This window comes from Cajanus cajan, chromosome 1, assembly GCF_000230855.2.
Source record: "Cajanus cajan strain Asha chromosome 1, NIPB_CcT2T_4, whole genome shotgun sequence".
Classification (NCBI taxonomy): Eukaryota; Viridiplantae; Streptophyta; class Magnoliopsida; order Fabales; family Fabaceae; genus Cajanus; species Cajanus cajan.
The window spans coordinates 57,245,007-57,267,380 of NC_138517.1; positions in this window are offsets into that span (position 1 = coordinate 57,245,007).

Sequence of the window (22,374 nt, forward strand, 5' to 3'; positions counted from 1 at the left end):
AAAGGCCGTTTGACTAAGTAAAGGGGGGGCAGCTGTAGACCCCTAAAATTGTCCGGGTCGGAAATAAAACTCGAAGACCCTCAAAGATCGAAGGAAAGTCAGCCAGAAGGACTCCTAGAAGACCATAGGATGGCTATCTGTAGATTTAGAGGTCTTAGAGTAGCTTAAAATAAGGAAGTGGAGGGAATGAAGCCCAATACGGCCGTACTAAACTTAATACGGCCGTATTGAAGCTTCAATATGGCCGCAATGAACTTAATACGGCCGTATTGAAGCTTCAATATGGCCGCAGTGAACTCAATACGGCGTATTGAAGTTTCTGAAACTTCAATACGGCCGTACTGAAATCAATACGGCCATATTGAAGCTTCAATACAGCCGCAGTGAACTCAATACGGGCGCATTGAAATTTCTGAATTTCAATACGGCCGTATTGAACTCAATACGGCCGTATTAAAGTTCAAAAATTTCAATACGGCCGTATTGATTCTGTAGCCCGTATTGGGCCTGTTCCCTATAAATATGACGTCAATTGGACGTCATTCCACACTTTGACACACAATTTTAACCCTCTCCTTGAGTATTCTGGGGTTTTTTAGCAGTGTTCTGCCCTAGAAATCACTCGGAGAGTTGATCCGACGAAGTTCTTGAGCCCCGAGCCATTTTGCTTGAGGATCGAACCTAGTCGAAGGGAAATCCTCCGGATTTCCGTAGTCAAAATTTTATAGGAGGGAGCGAGCGGGCTTGTAGAGCGAGGGAACGCCAAAAAGCTTCCCAGTTTTACGAAATATATAAAAGCACGCTTCAAAGGTTTTCTTCTTAAAATCCTTCCTTTTACTGCTTTCTGTTTGTATATTTAACTGTCATCATGTAGATAGTTAATTTATAATCGCTTATAATAAATAGGGGTAATTTAGTAATTTTACGCTGTTATTTTAGAAATAATCTGTCATAGGGAACCCGAAAGGGGCGCTGTGGGGTGCTAACACCTTCCCCACGCGTAACCGACTCCCTTACCCAACTCTGGTTGTAATGGCCGAAGTTGATTTATAAAATCAATTGCCTTATCCCTTTTTCCAATGTTTTGAGTAAAACATTGGTGGCGACTCCACGAACCCTTCCTTTTTATGAAAACCGCTAATCCATGGAGGGTCCCGCTTGGGATTAATATGGATTGGTGAATCATTTTAATAAAATTGCTCGTTTGACAAGGTCTCAGTTTGAGAATAAGTCATTCTAGCAATCCATATTTTTAAACAAACAAACGAGTCCAACCATCCTTCGCGAATGCCGAAAGCCCGTTTCGGGCCGGTGGCGACAGCGGGTACTCACGAGGGCGGGTTAGATTGCCATGCCTACTTGACATTCTCTTGAATCATCCTTATTTCAATTGAAAAGTATAGCTCGATTGAAGACAGAATAAAGCATGGTGGCTTCTTCGTGCTTGTAGGCTCGTTTATTCTTCATTGACCAATTCTACTCCATCTTGTTGTTGACATGTCTTTCTTTTCTTGGTGGATATATGGAACCACTTGTGGGGAGTGCCCTTGTTGGGGCTAGGCTTCTAACATGATTTTGGCTGTTAAGGCCTTGTTTGACTGTTGAGTTTTTTTACGAGTGCTTTGATTTGATGATTCCCTTTGACCTGTAGTAGGTAGGTACAAGCAAAGAATGCAAGAATGCAAAAAAAAATGCAAAGCAAGAATGACTTGGATTTTTTTTCAATTTTTTTTATTTTTTTATATTTTTTATTGAAAGTGAACTTATACCCTTTTGTGCACACTTGTGCCATATGCATGCTATGCAATGATGCCTCTATGCTAATGCTTAAATGCATATTGATTTTAATTTCAAGAAATTAATCTATGCGCATTAATTATTGGCATGGATTGTTAGCCTTTAGCCGTGTCAAATTTATTCCAGGTGTTGCTTCTTGAACCCGAGGTTTATGCAGTTTGGGCCTCTCTCCTGTACCAGATATGATATATTAGCCCTTAGATCAAGTGTACCTAGACTTTATTCTAGGACACTTCTAACTTCTCCCTGTGAGTGTTCACTATGCATACTCCGTGTATCTCTCAACAATACCTTAATGTTATATAGGTCAAGAGGAAAGAAAGGAAGTGAATATATATACATATATATTTTTGCAAAAGTTTCGTTAGAAGGGATTTTTTCAAAAATGGTTTTTAGAAGAATGGTTGGTCGAGGTAGGCTAGTGTTTAGGTTAATAAACAAGGCGTATCTGTTGTACTTAACCTTTTTTTTTTTTAGAAATTGAGTGATGACTTGGGGTCGTGCTTTGATATGATGCCCTTGAGCCACCTTTCAATTTTCAACTCAAGTTGTTGCTTTAACATCTTAACTTTTACCTAGGTCACTTGAGATGTGTTCCCTAGTGGACATTTTTCTTTTCATCCTTACTTTTTCCTAGGTTACCCTTTTTGCTTGTGGGTCCCCTAGCGGACCTTGCCCTAGTTTTTGTACAGCCCCCTTTAGTAAGTTTCCTATCAGGCTTATGTTTTTGCAGCATTCATTTAAGATATGATATTTCTTCTTTGTTTTATTAACCCCAGTTATGTTTAAGTTATGCTTTCAAGTTTTATTGTAAGGCTATCAACCGAATGATGTCCCTATTCTGGACATGCTTTGTTTATTGCAGGTTATTTAATGAGGCTTAGAGTAAAGAGAAAGAAAAGAAATGAGATAGATAAAAAGTATGGCATTAAAATAATATTTTGATTTACACGTGCCCTTTTAATGTAGCTCGAGGGCCCGGGCATGCCCCGAGTTTGTGATTCATACATAGAGAAGTAGAAGGAGGGTGCCCCTTAGAGAGGTCCTCCACATGCTTGGATGTCAACGCTTCAAAAGATCTCATGTAGGGGGAGGTCCTTTAGCTTCTTCCCCCAATGAAGGTGTTATCGACCCATATCCCGAGCCTTTCCTAGGAACTAGTTATAGGTAGAAGCGATAATAGAGCTTGGAGTAGAACTTACATCGAGTCTTGCTTCACAAGAGGAACATTTGAGCTGCCTTTCAATTTTCAGTTCGAACAAATATTTTTTTTTCAATTTTTTTTTTTTGCATAAGACCCTTGTCTTGGGGAACTTTTTTTTTTTTTACCCTAATGTTTGCCTAGAATTCCCTTTGCGGGTTTTCGTTTTAACGGGTTCTTAACAAGCAATTCTTTTAAGTATAATGCTTCCTCTCTCTATTGAAATTATCTTTGCAAGAAAGCTTTATTCACTTTGCCTTACATGTTTGAGGGATTCGTCCTCCTCCTCTGGTTCTCTTTATTAGCTTGCAACTCATTAGGAGTGTGGGTCCGTCCATTCCTAGTCATTCATCCTATCCCACTGGGATTTCACGGTCCCATGACACGGCTTTATCTTGTCGTTTAGGGAAAGAGTTGGCGTCTTGATAATTAACAGTTAATGCATTCTTCTTTGCCCTTTACCCACTCAGATCGTAACTAGTTTAACCATTAAGTGTGTCCCGCTCTACAATGTGGGTTCGATTACCAACGACTTACTTTCCATTACTTCTGACTAGCGCACATAGGTTAATTTCCCTTTTTATTGTTTATTCTTTTATAAGGAAAGATATGTTCTAAATGAATGTAATGCGAAATGTAAATAAAGTTTAGAATTGATAAATATCAGTTTCATTGATTTGTTTATCATTGAATGCTTAAATAGATTTTGATAGTATCAAGCGAGAATCTAAATAAATTTTTAAGTGGCTGATGTTTGTGTGTAACACATCTTATTAATGCCTAAGTTTGCACTTTTTTTTGTAACAAAAATTTTGTCTTAATAGACTCATAATTTACTCTAAAAATTTTATTAATAAAACATTTTTGTCATAGTGGCTTGTTTTTTTTTTTTTTTTTGCAAAAAGTCCATATTAGATTCTAAGAAGGCTTGCTTCAACAGACATATCAAAGCAAGGGCCCAATCATAGTATTTTCAAAATCGATTTGGGTCTTTCTTTAGAGTGCAGACACTATCGTATTTTAGAGCATTCACTTTTCTTAACTTTCTATACATGTTGCTACCTAATCCTTCCTTAACTAATAAAATAAAATGAATGAGAATTAATGAGCTAATCTAGAATGCATGTCATTTTTTGGCCTAAACTTTATCATGTTTCTATTATCTAAGAGGAGATGATGCATGGTAAAGATAGGAATTTCTTTAATTCATTTCCTTTAAAATAAGAAACTACCTATATTATATTAATGAGATGATGACCTAAGAATGTACAAAGGGGTATAATTATTTTTTATTTTTTATTTCTTTATTATACGTTTGCTTGTTTTAAAATTTCAATCCACTTTTATTGAAACAAATAATACAAACAAATGCACACACACATGCTCAATCAACGTACACTCACAAACGATCATGTTCAAATCTCTAGTTTGGGGTCCCTGTCAAAGAAAGTGTTTTATATAGGAAGATTCTAATTTTTCTCACTAGTCTTTAAAGGCTCCCAAGGTGCCCCCATTATAGGGATCCAATACCTCTATTGCTATCACCTGGTAAACTCTAAGGTCTGAAGCAATATTTTGGGCTAGAGTAACTGACTATCACCTTGAGTGTGATTTCCGACAAAGCTTGCAGGCTCTAAGGCCGTTCTTAGGCCGGTCGTACGTCAACCACTCCCTATGTTTACACGCTCAAGCCCCCAGGTGTATAGGGAACTATTGTGTGCAGGGGTTTGTGTACAGTTGTTTATTTCAAATAGGTGCGGAATTTAAACAAACATACATATATCAAAGCCAAACAAATAAAACAAACAAAGTAAAAGGGGAAAATATTTGAACTATTATTCTTATTTTTCTAATTTCATCATTTATTTGGACCTAACCCTCTTTAAGCTTTCCTAGTTGAGTCACCATCTATCGGAACCCGAAAAATTCTGATCTTACGCATAGATGATTTGGATTTCCGTTTTGAAAATCTCATCGGTTAGGGAATGCCCAAAGATTAGACTAATCCCTAACCAATGGTTTTTGAAAAAAAGCTCAAAGGGGTCGCCACCGATATTTTACTCAAAATATCGAAAAAAGAAAAGATTTTGAAATTACAATAAAGGTCTTCATAGTCAAAATTGGGTTTGGGAGTCGATTACGTGTAGGAAAGATGTTAGACATCCTACAACGTCCTAAATCGGTATCTTATGATAATATTAGCATAATAATAAATAATATTTTAAATATCTTATCTCCTTTTATTATTTAATATTATTTACTTGTCAAAAAATACCTATTATTTACATGATTATTTATTGGCATATAAAAATTATAAATAAAATGATAAATAAAGAAATAAAATAATAAAAGAAATAATAAATAAAAAATAGACAAAATAATAAATAAAATAAATAAATAAAAGAGAAGAATTTAGAACCTCCAAAACAAGCCTTTTATAAGGGAATCTTCCCAAATACGTGCGGGACGCATTTTTGCAGTCTTTCACTCTACAAAAACTTCACTAACACTTAGAGATTTATATAGAGAGGGGAAGCTATGCAACTTTTTTTGGTCCTCTAATCCCTTGGCTAAAGAGTTTCTTATATAGCCAACTAAGAGGTAGAAACATAAGAGAGTTATCCGATGTGAGACTAAATTTTATAAGAATATAATCTTTTTCTAGGTACCATGCAGGATCTCTAGAGAACACTTTAACCATTGGATTGTGCTAGTTTTTATGGTATTCTCACAATATACTTATCTTCAATTTCAACGGTTGGATCATTGAAATCAGGTCTATAATGAGCGATAATATTATAACAAAAACGTTGTCTGGAATAAGACTTCTACTGTCCAACTTCAATGCAAGGCTTCTAGAAAATTCATTAACCGTTGGATCATGTTGAAAATTTGATATCTTCTTAATACATTGACCTTTAACTTCAATGGTCAGATCGTCAAATGGTCGTTCCACACCCTAGATCAATTTTATATTTTTTTAGTTTTACGGGCCTTATTGTAACGCCCAATTTTATATATATTAAACATAATATTATATATATATATATATATATATATATATATATATATATGTAGGTTGTTAACACAAGTATATATCATTAATATTATTATACATAAAAATAAATGAAGATTTTGTGAATTTTTTTTATAAATAGTTAGCTTATAATTACATTACATATTATTCTAAAAATATTTACAATAATTTACATAATTGTAAACTACTTATTTCTTACACTCTATTACAATATTTACATATTAGGTTGATACAAATTTACTATAGGATTGACGTGATTAGCTGGGGTAGATAGAAAGTAACTATTATAGGGCCGTCAATCACTGTGGGAACTTCTTGGTTTGGAGAAAAGGTGAAGGTTGACACTACCACCCAATTGAAAGTGATCGAATTTGCAACAACATCTATACTTCAATTTGTACCAGAAAATATTGTGGATATAATCGAAGGAAAAGAGCCTGGAATCGCCGACAAATCCATCTATTGTTTTTTTCTATTATAATTAATTAAACATTTTAAGCAAGAAACTTAAGGAGTGAAAATAATTATTCAATAATTATCAATAATTAAATAATATGCATAGAAATATTTTTAACTAATACTAATATATATATATATATATTAATTTTTTTCTTGATATAAAAATTTGAATTATACTTGGAGTGACTAGTCAGGATCATTAAAATAACAAATAACTAAAGGTTATTTCACCTTAAGTTTTACTCATTTAAATCTCCAAGGTAAACTTCCAACTACAATTAATTCAAACTTTCATTTTTATGATAATAGAATAATATTTATTTTTATAAATGCATGAAGAAATAACAATAAGATGAGTTTAAGATATTTTTAATAAAATTATATTATAGTTAATATTAACATAAAAATAATTAAGCTAAATAAATTTGAGTATTTTTCATTATTTAAGCTTTAATAAAATAAATTTTACGTAAATTGAGTGTATTAAAGAATATTAATCAAGTAAATGACAGTGATAAACATCATAAAATAATTAAACAATATAAACTAGAAACATCTCATTAATTATTAAGAGTAAAAAATATCATAGATTAAGCAAGTAAGTGAGGTTAGGGATACCTCACTAAGTAAATACACATAAAATATAACATAACTAAATAAACATAATAACATATAAAATTTTTAAAAAAATAAAGTTCTCCTCTCCCTTACCTTAAGGAAAATGACATGACTTGGAGATATTCCAAAGTTGTATATTTCTTTCCCTCTTTCTTTTTTCTTTTTCTCTCTTCCCACTTACTACTCTTTCTCTACGTAGACTCTTTCTTTTCTCTCAAATTTTTTTTGAGTTCCATGTGACCCTCACCTGTGGCCTATTTATAGTAAAATTTGTAATGATTACATTCTTATTAATTTAATTATTTATTTAAAATTTAGTTAACATGAAACTATACCTTAATGTATCTAGTTAGTAAGTGATAAACCTTATCTTGAGAAAGATAAGGTACGTACAGATTTCATCTGCAATAATTATCACTTTATTTTTTTTTTAATAATTACTCATTCATATTATATATATATATATATGGCTAAAAACCTAATTTGGTCCCTTATAATAATTGTTTGTTCCAATTTAGTCCCACTTTTATTTTTGGTTTCAATTTGGTCCCAAACTAATTAATTGGTTTCAATTTAGTCCCAAAAAATTTAATTGGTTTCAATGTTGTCCTTCCGTCAAAATTTTCGTTAACAGTGTTAATTGTTGAGGACGTGGACGCCAGTTGGTGCTGATGTGGATTATTAATGGGCAGTGGGATGCCAACGTGGATTGGGACGTGGATGGCTTTTTGTTTTGCTTCTTGTTTATGTTTTTGTGGATGGGTATTTGTTCATTATTCTCATTTAAGGTTCCTTCGTACGCCCCCAGTTCTTCTTCTTTTGTTGTTGTTCTTCTTCTTTTGTTGTTGTTGTTCTTCTTTTTGTTTTTGTTGTTGTTCTTCTTCTTGTTGATAAATTAGTTTTAGTTGTCCCCATGTTGTGATTTGCAGGATTTGAAGTTAGGGTTTACTGTTGAAGAATGCAAACGTCCCGGATGTCTACGAATTCACGCCCAATGAACTCCACGAATTCAAGTGGGTTTGAAAGTCATGGTAGTAGGTATTTTGTTCCCTATTGCTATTGCGGGGGGGGGTTGCTGTGTTGCGAACATCAATGACATCTGCCAATGCTGGTAAAAGATTCTAGGGTTGTCCAAATTACAAGGTATGTAATGTAAATTAATTAAATTAATTTAGCCCTAATTGGTGATTATGTTTCATTGGTTTTAAAAATTTGTAGTTTGGTGATGCTGAACAACAAGGATGCAACTTTTTCAAGTGGTCTTTAGAGGAATATGTGGATGAAAGAGATTTGTTGATAGCTAGGCTGAGGAGAAAGATGAACAATCTCCAGAGTTCTTTGAAGTCAATAAGATGGTGGATGAAGTTGTTGATAATTGTTGTTGTTTTTCTGTTGTTTTTGAATTTGGTTTTAATGTATTTAATTTGTAACAACTTGGTTCAATTTGGAAGGGTGTTTTATTTGAAGTAGTGAAATATGGTGTTTTGTATTTAAAGACACCTTTTGGGATATTGTTGATGGTTATTTTTGTAATGTTGGTTTAATTGCAATAGAATTATCAAGAATTAGTAATGATAGTATTGTATCATTGTTTGAAGTTTAAATATATTGGGTGGGTGGGTCGAATGACTATCGTGGGTTTTTATAGGATGAAGGTAGGGTTTTGGGTGGGTGGGTCGAATCACGGTCGTGGGTATTTATAGGATGTACGTGACTGATGGCGTGTCAATCACGGGCGTGATTCTGAATCACGGCCGTGATTCTCACGGGCCACCCAATGTTCAACTTAAACAAATTTTAATTGTGATTTATGCCGTGTCAATCACGGGCGTGATTGTGAATCACGGCCGTGATTCTCACGGGTCTGGTCTGGCGGGTTCAACTGAACATGTTTTGATTGTGATTTATGCCGTGTCAATCACGGGCGTGATTGTGAATCACGGCCGTGATTCTCACGGGTCTGGTCTGGCGGGTTCAACTTAACATGTTTTGATTGTGATTTATGCCGTGTCAATCACGGGCGTGATTGTGAATCACGGCCGTGATTCTCACGGGTCTGGTCTGGCGGGTTCAACTGAACATGTTTTGATTGTGATTTATGCCGTGTCAATCACGGGCGTGATTGTGAATCACGGCCGTGATTCTCACGGGTCTGGTCTGGCGGGTTCAGCTTAACATGTTTTGATTGTCATTTAAGCCGTGTCAATCACGGGCGTGATTGTGAATCACGATCGTGATTCTCACGGGTCTGGTCTGGCGGGTTCAGCTTAACATGTTTTAATTGTAAATCTCATTCTGACGGGTTAGACTTAATATGTTTGTGATTATGACGAGTTGGACTTAATATGTTTGTCATTATGACGGGTTGAACGTAAATCTCATATTGTTTGCCATTCTGTTATTCTTACATTTGTAAAAACTATATAAAAAAAATGATAATAATAGCGTATTGAAATATAAGTAGTCAACTCTTGGGAATGACAATAATAATAGTCTCCTACATTAAGTATTGTCATATGATGACCAATTAATATTGTCATGCAAAGCATAATCTCAAAAGTGTGGTACATCATAAATCACTAATACAGTCTAAACACAAAAAATATGAAACCCTTAACAAAAAAACCAACAAACAACAATGTTCAACTTTGTCATGGTTTCCAATGTGGTCATGCTTTCTTAGGCTTCAACTTCTCCCTGATCGGTTGAAAGGGTTGGGCGGGCTCAGATGGTTGGGTGCGCTGAGATACCTGGGTGGGCTCAGATGGTTGGGTGGGCTGAGATACCTGAGTGGGCTCAGATGGTTGGGTGGGCTGAGATACCTGAGTGGGCTCAGATGGTTGGGTGGGCTGAGATACCTGAGTGGGCTCAGACTCTTGGGTGGGCTGAGATACCTGGGTGGGCTCAGATTCTTGGGTGGGCTGAGATACCTGAGTGGGCTCAGACTCTTGGGTGGGCTGATGACTATAGTCATAAATCCTCTTGACTGTTGAACCTGGATTAGATCTGATTAGCTCATGACTGTAGTCATAAATCCTCTTGAATTGTTCTTTGAAAGACCCTTCAACATAACTTTTTGCAACCTTCCTAGCCCTACATGCCATGGCCTTAGAGATGCTAGCATTCCATTTTCTCTGCACTCTTTCTCTGATATCATTCAATTTTAGGTTTGGATTCTCCTTCATAGTTGTTTTTAAGTTTGTGACTTAACCACTTAGAACTCAACAAAGTCACGTTGTGCTCCCTACTACATGTATGTTTATCAATAATCTTTCTTAGTTGCCAACTTTCTTCATAAGCTAGTTTGGCACAATATGCTACCCATGGACATCCTTGTTAGCATATCACCCTTATCCTTCTTTTATCATTTTTTTGATATTTTAAATTTCTCCCCGAATGAACAGCATATGTTGAAATTGCCTCTTTAAACTGTTCTCTAGTCACAAAATACATGCCCAGTTCCCATTTATAATCTTCCATATTGCTAGGCATATTAAAACATGGATACTTACTTGAACCAATTGTATACTCTTCATCACTACTGTCATCTGGGCCACTTACAAATTCTTCCGATTCATATTCTTCTTCAGAAATACCCCTACCCATGGAATGGGTTTTTTTATCTACTCCACAGTTGTATGGTTGGACCAAGTCATCATCTAAATCATCATCTGAATCATCATTAGCAAACCCATCAATATCGTCATCTGTAGGGTCTATAGTACCCTCAACAGTCTTCTTAGGCCTACCTCTCTTCTTACTGCTGCAACAAGGTTGTTCAGGTACTGGTTCTGGGACAGGTATTTCAAATTCATTCAAACTATCTAAGTCATCACTATTACTAGCCTGTCTTACTTCCAAAGGTCCTTCAAACCTATCAACTGAAGAATTCTGTCTACCTTTAACAGGTACCTCAAATAATTCAATATCTGAAAATTCTTCTTCATCAGTATCACCCAAATGTACTGAAGGATAACTATCTTCAGTTTCTTTGTCAGAAACAACAGTCTCATGCAAACTCTCAACCCTACCCCCAGACTCATCAACAACCCCACCATTTGGCACACTCTCATCAGCAACACCACCCTCTACCACACTCTCACCAGCAACACCACCCCCTACCTCAGTCTCATGATCAACAAAAGACCCAAGCCCATTGTCATCAGCCACAGGCCCATGATTTCCAACCCCACTATTAGTAGGCACAGGCCCATCATTACTTACATCAACAACTAATGGTAAACTTTCTAAAATTTCAGGTTGAGATGTTGGATGTTCAACATATAATCTAACATTTCCAAACTTTCTTGCTATCTTTATCATTTCCATGGCCCCATTATCATCATACAACAATTTAAGCCCATTCTCAAAATCTGGCCCACCCACAAAATACCACATTTTATCCACTATAATATATCCCATTTCCTTTAAAATACCCAATATTTCAAAGTAAGACCATTTATCAGGGTCACAGGACCATGTCGAATCATCACCCACATAATCCAACTTCCCTTTATTTATAAACTTCCCCCCATGATGGACAACTACTTCAAAATATGAATCCATATCAGCAACTCCTATAAAAATTCACAACATACACATTTTAATATTAACCTGTTGTAGTAATACATTTTTTCCAAATATATAAATTTATTTAATTAAAAAATAAGACATAGCTTTTTAATTAATATAAACAATGAAATATTATAAACAAATTCATAACATAAATATGCATACATAACAAGCAACACTTTTGTGGACCAACATAGTCAAAATAGGAACATTATTGGGCCAATCTATGCAACAAAGGAACATTATTGGGCCAACATATGCAAATAAATTAGGGTTTGATGTGTCACTGGCCCAACATATGCATTTATACGGCTCAACAATGTACAACTCAGTGGAGCCAATATATGCACAACACACGACAACATTTTTCGGGGCCACACAAACAACATGAAACCAACCCATTCTTTGGGACCACACCAAAAGCAACAAACCCAGTGTTTGGGACCACACCAAAAGCAACGAACCCAGTCTTTGGGACCACACCAAAAGCAAAATCTTTCCAATAAACATCAAAACGCAACTCATAAGCCAGGCCCATTCTTACCCGTAGCCCTAAAGTGAACCCAAGAAGACCCTTTAATCAAAAAGACCCTAAACAAAGGACTTACCCGATTAGAAGAACACACAAACGTCGCTTCTTCTTCTTCAAATCAATCACCAATGCATGCGCCTTCTTCTTCTTCTTCAAAACCCTAACAAAGAATTTATCTCCAAACAAACCAATGAACCAATCACACTTCTCTGTTTAGGGTTTTCTCTTCTCTCTCGCGGTTTTCTGAAATTCAACTCTTTCCACGTTGGAAATCCACGTAAGGAGTTGGAAATCCACGTAAGGATTTATTACACTTATGAAATTTAATTTTTTCGCCACGTCGAAATTGACCAAACGACGTTAACGAAAATTTTGACGGAAGGACAACATTGAAACCAATTAAATTTTTTGGGACTAAATTGAAACCAATTAATTAGTTTGGGACCAAATTGAAACCAAAAATAAAAGTGGGACTAAATTGAAACAAACAATTATTATAAGGGACCAAATTAGGTTTTTAGCCTATATATATATATATATATATTAAACATTTGAATTTTAACACTTATAAGTATATAATAATTAAAATATTCTTCTAAAAGAATTATAATAAAAATTAATATTAAATATTTCTATTTTAATTTGTTAAAAATATAAAATCATAAAGTATCAAAATAAAACATCTATATTTATTTATATGGTAACTAAAAATTTAAAATTCTTAAAAAAATAAGATAATAAAATTGGGAATAAATGTTATATAATTCAATTTTAGTTTACTAAAAATTTGGTAATAAAAATTTAAATGTATTGTAATTATATAAAATATTGTATTTATTCTCTATTTGTTTTTAAAATATAATGACTAAAAATTTAGACTACAATTTTAAGAATAATAAAATAATAATAAAATTGAGAATATTGTATATGAATTTAGGATGTTACACTTATGGAGCCATCTTGGCCCGTTTAGATGCTTTATTGGGTCCTTAGGGGTTGTACGTGCTACTCTTTACAATTGTAGTGCGAGGCCTCTAGAGAATTCAGTAACCGTTGGATTATGCTAAAAATTTTAGGATATCTTCTCAATACATTGATATTTAACTCCAATGGTCGGATCGTCAAAATTAGGTCTTTAATGAGAGATATTATCATAAAAAAAATGTTTCCCAACACGTTGGTGTGACACCCTCTACCCTGCATACCATAACACATAAATAATAAAATTTGAATAACATAATCTTATATTATTAAAATATCAAATATATTTAGATAGAGAGCACCACATCTATAACTTAACATAATCAACAGAAATTAAAAAAGAAATAAGACTAAGGTTTTCAAAATAATTTAATAGAAATAACAACCTAATCTACGCCCCGATGTCACACGACCTATCAAAGCAAAGCCCAACACTGAAGCCTAAGCTTCATCACCAACAATCCTCAGCCTCATGTTGATGATCACCTGTATAATAACCAAAGGAAAACAACACAAAAGAAAAGGGAGTGAGAAACATCTCACTCTGCCTCATAGTGTAGGAATAGCCAAACACGATCAAACATGTATATGTACATGGCACAGATAGATTAACAACAATCATTCCATTCATCAGAGACATAAATAAATCACTTTAATATATAACATTAAAATACACATGCAATGGACACGGACTACATATTATCATGCATGTGGCGCTAGTAACACATATCACATGATGTACTACCGCTAGCAATACACGAGAGAAGTCTAGGAGTACATGTCGGGTCATACCCTCTACCCACTCTCACTAGATGGACATACTACCAGGGTCTCGTCGAGATAGCTAAGCCGCGCAAGATACATCCCATGCACACAATGAACGAGACTAGGACTTACAAACTGAGCTATCCCCAAGGACTAATCCCCAAGCTTTTACACAAGCGGGCCTTCCCTGACGGTGTATTCCATATCATACCCTTAAAAACATTTATGCAAATGATGCATGTCAATCACGACTTTATGCATTCTCATATCACATTATCATGCCTCTTTTTCATATCACATTATCATGTCTCATTATCATATCACATCGTCATATCTCATTGTCATATCACATCGTCATGTAACATTATCACATATCCTCATATCTCATGTCTCATATTCACATTTCACATTATCTCATCATATTCACATAGTCTCCACAGAGCACTTTAATTCATATCAAAACTTGTCTATTTTTGAAAGTAAACACATATTCGTACATCTCATTCAACAAGGAATACAACAGAACAATCAGAAGGTAAAACAGAAAATATTAGAAATTTGCCTGTTTCTCATAAGGTTCCCACAAGAACCCACAGAACACTCTAATTCATACAATAAACATTTAAAACAATATAATTTACCCATACAATTACCTCTTCAAACAATCTCCTCTTACAATCACCAATGCATTCCCTTAGGGTTTCCCATAGGAACCCATAGAGATCCCAAATCATACAGTTATTTACATATAAGAAGAGAAAATAGAAGAAACATATATAATTGGGAAAAACTCCTCATAAATGAGCATACAACAAACATAGGATTGGGGGCCAATCCCACTACCCAACATACATTCCCACACCTAGAGCAAGGTTTCTCACTCCCCCCTTACCTAGATAAGTAGAAGGCGAAGCTAGAGCGGAATTTGTTGATCTCTTTCTCTTGGTTCTCCTTGGTCTCAAGAGAGTGTGTCCAGAAACAGTGCTAGAGTGTTCTATTTATAGATGTCAGGAGTGACCAGAACAGCCCGTTTCAAATCCAGAACGGCTCGTTCTAGATCCTTTCATCATGTCTTAAATTCACTTCTGCAATGGCCCGTTCCCAAACTGGAACGGCCCGTTCTGGGATTTCCTTTTAACACACAATGAACATGTTTGGAACGACCCGTTCTTACATCCAGAATGGCCCGTTCCTAACTGGGGTTATAGGCCTCTTAAGTAGTTTGGAACGACCCGTTCTAGTCTTGGAACGACCCGTTCTAGGCTACTAAATTACCCTTAATAAATTTTATGAGAATTACTAAATTACCCTCCATAAAAAGTATAAAAACTGGGGTGTTACAATTCTTCCCCCTTTTTAGAAATTTTGTCCCCGAAATTTACCGAAAACCTAAACGGATGAACTTCATGGATCTTGCTCTCTTCTGCCAAATATCACTTTCCTAAATATTTCTCATCACGTTTCCGTTGCGCCACTCTGATGTAGAAACTATACTAGTAGAAAATCACATGGAACCTCACTACCTCACTGATGTACAACTCTATCAATCTCCCTAAAGAATATTTATCATCAATAAGGGTAAGACAAACAAACTTGGTGAGTCTATCGACTATAGATATAGCATCTCACTTCCAAACTAGGACGTCTAAAGGCTGCAAAAGTCCTAAAAACTTGTAGTGTTTTACTTAGACTTCTGACATACTAAACATGAGTACACAAATTCCTCTACTTCTCTCTCCACCTTAAGCTGCCAGAACATCTTCCTAAGGTCTTGATACACCTCAGTAGTTTCCGAGTGAATACTAAGAGTACTCGTATGTCCTTCCTCTAAGATCATTGTCTTAATTCATGATTACTAGGCACCCCAAATTTTGTTCTTGCACCTCAAAACAACGCCGATTTCTACTCATAAAAGGTTATCTATACTCCTACCGATCTTCTCCACTTGGTTCACTTCACTAAGAAAGGATCTGACTCTTGGATTTCTCTAATCTCATCCATTAATTCACTAGTCACTTTCAACATAATCAATTCAATTCTCCTAAGGGTAATCTCACACACCAAACTTAAATCTCTAAACTCTTCAATCAAATCCAACCTTTAGGGAATGATGGAAGAGAATGGACCAAGGTTCCAACCACCATAGCTATTGATATGATGGAATAATGCCTAGGAAGGCTAGGGGTGATAACTTGAAAGATCCAAGAGGAATGGGCTAGGCATGAAGGATTGGGCCAGTCAAAGCCCAATGGGCCCGATGGGCTTTGAAGGAAAAATATGAGTTTCACATGGGCCATACATTGATGTATTCTTTGTTTTTATATTAGTATAGGTTTCATATAATTTGGTCTTGTATTTTGGACCACATAGAGTAGTATTTTGGACCATAGGTTTATTGGGCATAGTTTTGGGCTTCAGGCCTTTGGGCTTTTGGTATCCAATATTAGGCTCATTTTCATTCTTGTAATTTTTCCTTTCTATTGTATTTGCTTGGCCATTGTATTTAGGCCATTAGAATAGGAATTTAAGAGGAATAAGTATTAGGCATAGATGATAGAATGTTAATTACATTTAGGAGTAATTATAGTTTCATTTGAGTCACATGATTTGTGCCAAAGGTGGCTGCACATGTGTACACTTAAATGAAACCTAAATTACCTCTAAATGCAATTATAATTCTAGAAGGGATGGCTGTGCAAGTGGACGTCCAACTTTGAATTCAAATTTGAATTTGAATTCAAAATTGGCACCACTTTGTGTGCACATGGACATGACGCCAATTTCATTGATCTGTGGCCTTTAAATGCTAGCCTCTCATGCTTGTAAGACACTTTTGAACAAATAGAGAATTTCTAAAAAATCTTCAGCCTCAATTCTCTCTCCAAGAGTCACCGAAATCTCACTTGCCTTAGTTCTAGGAAATCCTCCATTCCTAAACTTGAAAGTGAGCTTTCTTTTGAATCTTTAGCTTGGATGCTTCATCCTTAGCTTAGGGATTCTTCTACCGATCCAATCTTCTTCTTAATCCATTTGATCCGTGGCAAGCTTAAGGAAAAGGTCTTCACATCGGAGAAGGACAAAAGGAGCAAGATCATTCCACTTACTCCAACCTACTCCATCAGGCTAGAAGAGTACTACTTGAAGATTTGATTTCTTCATAACTTAGTGGGCCCAATGGGCTTGGTGGGCCTAGGGTACTCTTCACTTGGGCTTTACATGGATGACCACCTTTTGATTGCATCATAGTAGTATAGGAATTCATTTTGTTTTGGTCTTGTATCATGGACCCTAGTTTAGGATTTTTGGGCTTTAGGCTTAATGGGCCTAGTTTATGGGCTTCATGGGCCTTTGGGCTTTTGATACCCAATATTGGGCTCATTTTCATTCTTGTAATTTTTCCTTTTCATTGTATTTGATTGGCCATTGTATTTAGGCCATTAGAATATGATTATATAAAGAATTCATTAATAGGTGCATTAGGTTTTATCTACATGTCATTTAGGAGTCATTTAGTTTGAATTTGAGTCACATGGATTAGCATGGTGATGGCCGACCATGTGAGTCACAAATTCAATCCAAATTACCTTTAAATTACATGAAGATGTAGCATGATCCGGATTAGGCACATGGCTCACCAAAGTTTGAATTTCCAATTCAAATTTGAAATTCAAACTTGGCGCCAATTTGCTTACCACGGATTGGTGCCACCCTTGGCCATTTCCGCACTTATAATTGCATTCATTTGCATTGTAAGCTCACTTTTGAATCAATAGAGAATTCTGAAAATTTCATTCAGCCTATTCTCTCTCAAAGGTCACCAAAAGCTAGCTTTAGTTCTAGGAAAGCCTTCGTTTTCCTACACTTGAAAGTGAGCTTTCATTTGATTCTTTTGCTAGGATGCTTCCATCTCTAGCTTAGGAATTCTTTGATCCGAGTTTCTCTCTTCTCCATTCAATTGGTTACCAAACTTAAAGAAGAAGATCTTGTGTTCGGTGAAGGCTAAAGAAGAACATCATTTCACCTCTCCAACCTTCTCCATCACACTCAAGGTGATAATCGATTACTCTAGCCCGAAATACTGCGACAAACCTGAGAGTTTGCCAGGTGACAAAGACAAAGATACTAGGTCCTTATAATGGGGGCACCTTGGGGACCTTAAAGACCAGTGAGATTAGAATCGTCTTATACAACGCACTTTTCTTGACAGGGACCACAGACCAAGGATTTGGACACGATCGTTCATGGGTGTACGTTGATTGAGCATGTGTGTGTGCATTTGTTTGTATTTTTTTGTTCTAATAAGATGGATTGGAATTTTAAAATAAGCAAACAGATAATAAAGAAATAAAAAATAATAATAATAAAAAATTTATACCCTTTTGTACATTCTTAGGTCAGCATTCCATTAACATCATCTAGGTAGTTTCTTTTCTTAAAAAAATGAGTAAAAGAAATCTCATCTCCATGCATCATTCCCTTTTAGATAATAGAAACATGATAAAGATTAGTAAAAAAAATGACATGCATTCTAGATTAGCTCATTAATTTCATTCATTTTATTTTATTAGCTAAGGAGGATTAGGTTGTAGTAGGTATAGAAAGTTAAGAAAAGTGAATGCTCTAATATACGACAGTATCTGTGCTCTATGTCGCCACCCGCCGAAACGGACATTGGCATTCGCGACGATGGTTGGACTCTTTTTTTAGTTTTGAAAAATGATGGATTGTTAGAACGACTTATTCTCAAACTGAGACCTCATCGAACTAACAATTTTGTTAAATGATTCTCACCAATCCGTGTTAATCCCAAACGGGACCCTCCATGGATTAGTGGTTTTCGCAAAAAGGGGTTCTTGGAGTCGCCACCAATGTTTTACTCAAAACATTGGAAAAAGACATAAGGCAATTGATTTTCGCAAATCAACTTTGGCCATTACAACCAGAGTTGGGTAAGGGAGTCGATTACGTGTGGGGAAGGTGTTAGCACCCCACAACGCCCCTTTCGGGTTCCCTATGACGGATTATTTCATAAATAATAGCGTAAAATTACTAAACTACCCCTATTTATTAGAACGATTATAAGTAAACTATCTACATGATGAAAGCTTTAAACGTGCAATGCAACAATCAAAAAGCGATAGCGGTAAAAGAAAGGATTTGGAAAGAAACCTTCGGAGCGGGCTTTTATATATTCAAAAAGGAGTTAGGAGGATTTTTGGCGCTCCTTCCCACTACACGTTCGCTCGCTCCTTTCCCTAAAAATAAATATTAACTATGGAAATCAAAGAGATTTCCCTTCGACTTGTTCGAGTCTCAAGCTAAAGGCTCGTGAACTCAAGAACTTAGTCGGATCAGCTCTCGGAGAGAATTCTAGGGCAGAGAATAGCTCAAAAACCCAAAAATACTCAGCCAGAGGGTGGAGAAATGCTCCAAATGTGTGGAAGGACGAGCCAATGACGTCCTATTTATAGGATTGAGGCGCAGTACGACCTAAGGAGTCAATACGGCCCGTACTGAGTTTTTGAACTACAGTACAGCCGTACTGAATTCAGTACGGCCGTACTGAAGTTCAAAAACTTCAGTACGGCCGTATTGATTTCATTATGGCCGTATTGTAGTTCAAATGGCTCAGTACGGCCGTACTGAACCTCTAGGAGGGCGTATTGAGCTCCAATCCTCACACACCCTTATTCTAAGCTACTCTAAGACTTCTAGACCTACAAAGAATCATCCTAGGGTCTTCCAGGAGTCCTTCCGGCTGACTTTCCTTCGGTCTTCGAGAGTCTTTGAGTCTTATTTCCGACCCGGACAATTTTAGAGGTCTACACTCTAAAGAAAAGCCCAAATCAATTTTTTAAAAAAATACTATGGTTAGGCCCTTTCTTTGATATATTTGTTAAAGTAAGTCTTCTTAGAATCTAATATAGATTCAAAATCTATTTGAGTATTCACGGATAAACAAATCAACGAGACTGATATTTATTATTCTCAACTTTCTTGTCAAAAGCCTTTTTGATCTTCCTCTGATAGGCTTGACCATGGCATATGGCGTTTAGCCGTTTCTCTTCGATAAGATTCAACTGGTCGTATCGGCTTTGAACCCATTCTGCCTCGGAAAGTTTTGCTTCCATAATTACCCTTAGAGAAGGTATCTCGACTTCGACAGGTAGAACTGCCTCCATCCCATAGACGAGGGAGAATGGAGTAGCTCCTGTAGATGTGCGTACTGAAGTCCTATAACCATGAAGAGCGAAGGGTAACATCTCATGCCAGTCTTTAAATGAGACAACCATCTTTTGCACTATTTTCTTGATGTTTTTATTGGCTGCCTTGACTGCCCCATTCATCTTTGGCCGATATGGGGAAGAGTTGTGGTGTTGGATCTTGAATTCTTGGCACAGTTCTTCCACCATTTTGTTATTCAAATTAGATCCATTATCAGTGATGATTTTATCGGGAATACCGTATCTGCATATAAGGTTCTTCTTGATGAAGGATGTTACCACCTTTCGGGTCACATGAGCATACGATGCCGCTTCTACCCATTTGGTGAAGTAGTCAATGGCCACAAGGATGAATCTATGTCCATTGGATGCTTTCGGCTCGATGGGTCCAATAACATCCATGCCCCACATTGCGAATGGCCAAGGTGAAGCCAATACGTTGAGTGGAGTCGGTGGGACATGAATGTTGTCGGCGTATGCTTGACACTTATGGCATTTTCGCACGTACTGGTAACAATCCCTTTCCATGGTCGACCAATAGTATCCCGCCCTGAGGATCTTTTTAGCCATTGCAGGCCCGAGGATATGGGTACCGAAAACCCCCTCATGTACTTCTTTGATCATATTTTGAGCTTCGACTCGGTCTATACATCTCAACAAGACCGAGTCATAATTTTTCTTGTAGAGGGTTTCACCGACTAGCAGAAATCCCATGGCCCTTCTTCGGATATGCTTCTTGTCATTATCGTTGGCCGCATCAGGATATTCCTCTTTTGTTAAATATTGCTTGATGTCATGGAACCATGGACGATCATCGACAGCTTTATCTATCAGAAGGCAGAACGCTTGCTTATCGTGCCGCCGGATATTGATGATGGGCATTTCATGCTCACTATCCAAGGCGAACATCGACGAGAGCGTAGCAAGAGCGTCGGCAAACTGATTCTCCTCCCTTGGAATGTATTCAAAGACGACACTTTGGAAGAGATGTGTCAAATCTTTGATGTGCTCAACATATGGTATCAGTTTAGGATTTCGGACTTCCCAATCACCTCGTAGTTGGTAGATGACTAGGGCCGAATCACCAAACACTTTGAGCTTTAGGATACCATTGTTGATGGCTGCTTGGATTCCCAACGCGCAAGCCTCGTATTCAGCCATGTTGTTTGTACAATCGAAGTTGAGTCTTGCCGTTATGGGAATGTATTTTCCTTGTGGAGAGATTAGCACTGTGCCAATCCCTCGTCCAAGCATGTTGGAGGCTCCATCAAAATACATGGTCCACGCATCATCTTTAGGCTCTTCATGTTGTAGATTCATTATATCCTCATCGGGGAAATTATCCTGAAGGGATTGGTAGTCGTTGGTCGGCCCGTGTGCTAGGTAATCAGCTAGGGTACTGCCCTTGATGGCCTTTTGTGTGACATGTATGATGTCAAATTCTGATAACTGTACTTGCCATCGGGCAATCTTCCCAGTGATTATTGGTTTGTCGAACACGTACTTAATTGGATCCATTTTGGAAACCAACCAAGTAGTATGCCTAATCATATACTGCCTGAGCCGTTGTGTTGCCCACGCTAACGCACAGCACGTCTTTTCTAACGGCGTGTAGCGGGTTTCATAGTCGAGAAATTTCTTGCTCAGGTAGTAGATGGCTCGTTCTTTCTTTCCCGTTTCATCTTGTTGTCCTAGCACACCTCCCATGGACTCATCAAGCACGATTAAGTAGAGGATTAATGGTCTTCCCTCGACAGGTGGCACCAATACTGGTGGATTGGCCAAGCACTGTTTGATCTTATCAAAAGCTTGTTGACAATCCTCATCCCAAGATTCGAAATGATTCTTGCGCAACAGCCTGAATATTGGTTTGCACGTGTCAGTCAACTGTGCGATGAACCTTGCGACATAGTTCACCCTGTCGAGGAATCCTCTTATCTCTTTCTCGGTCTTAGGAGGAGGCATTTCCATTATTGCCTTCACTTTATCGGGGTCCACCTCTATGCCTTTTTTACTGACGATGAACCCGAGAAGCTTACCCGACCGAACTCCGAAAGTACACTTAGCCGGATTTAGCTTAAGCTGATACTTGCGAAGCCGGTTGAATAATTTTCTCAAATATTGGATATGGTCCATTTCGTCCTTCGACTTTGCGATCATGTCGTCCACGTATACTTCGATTTCTTTG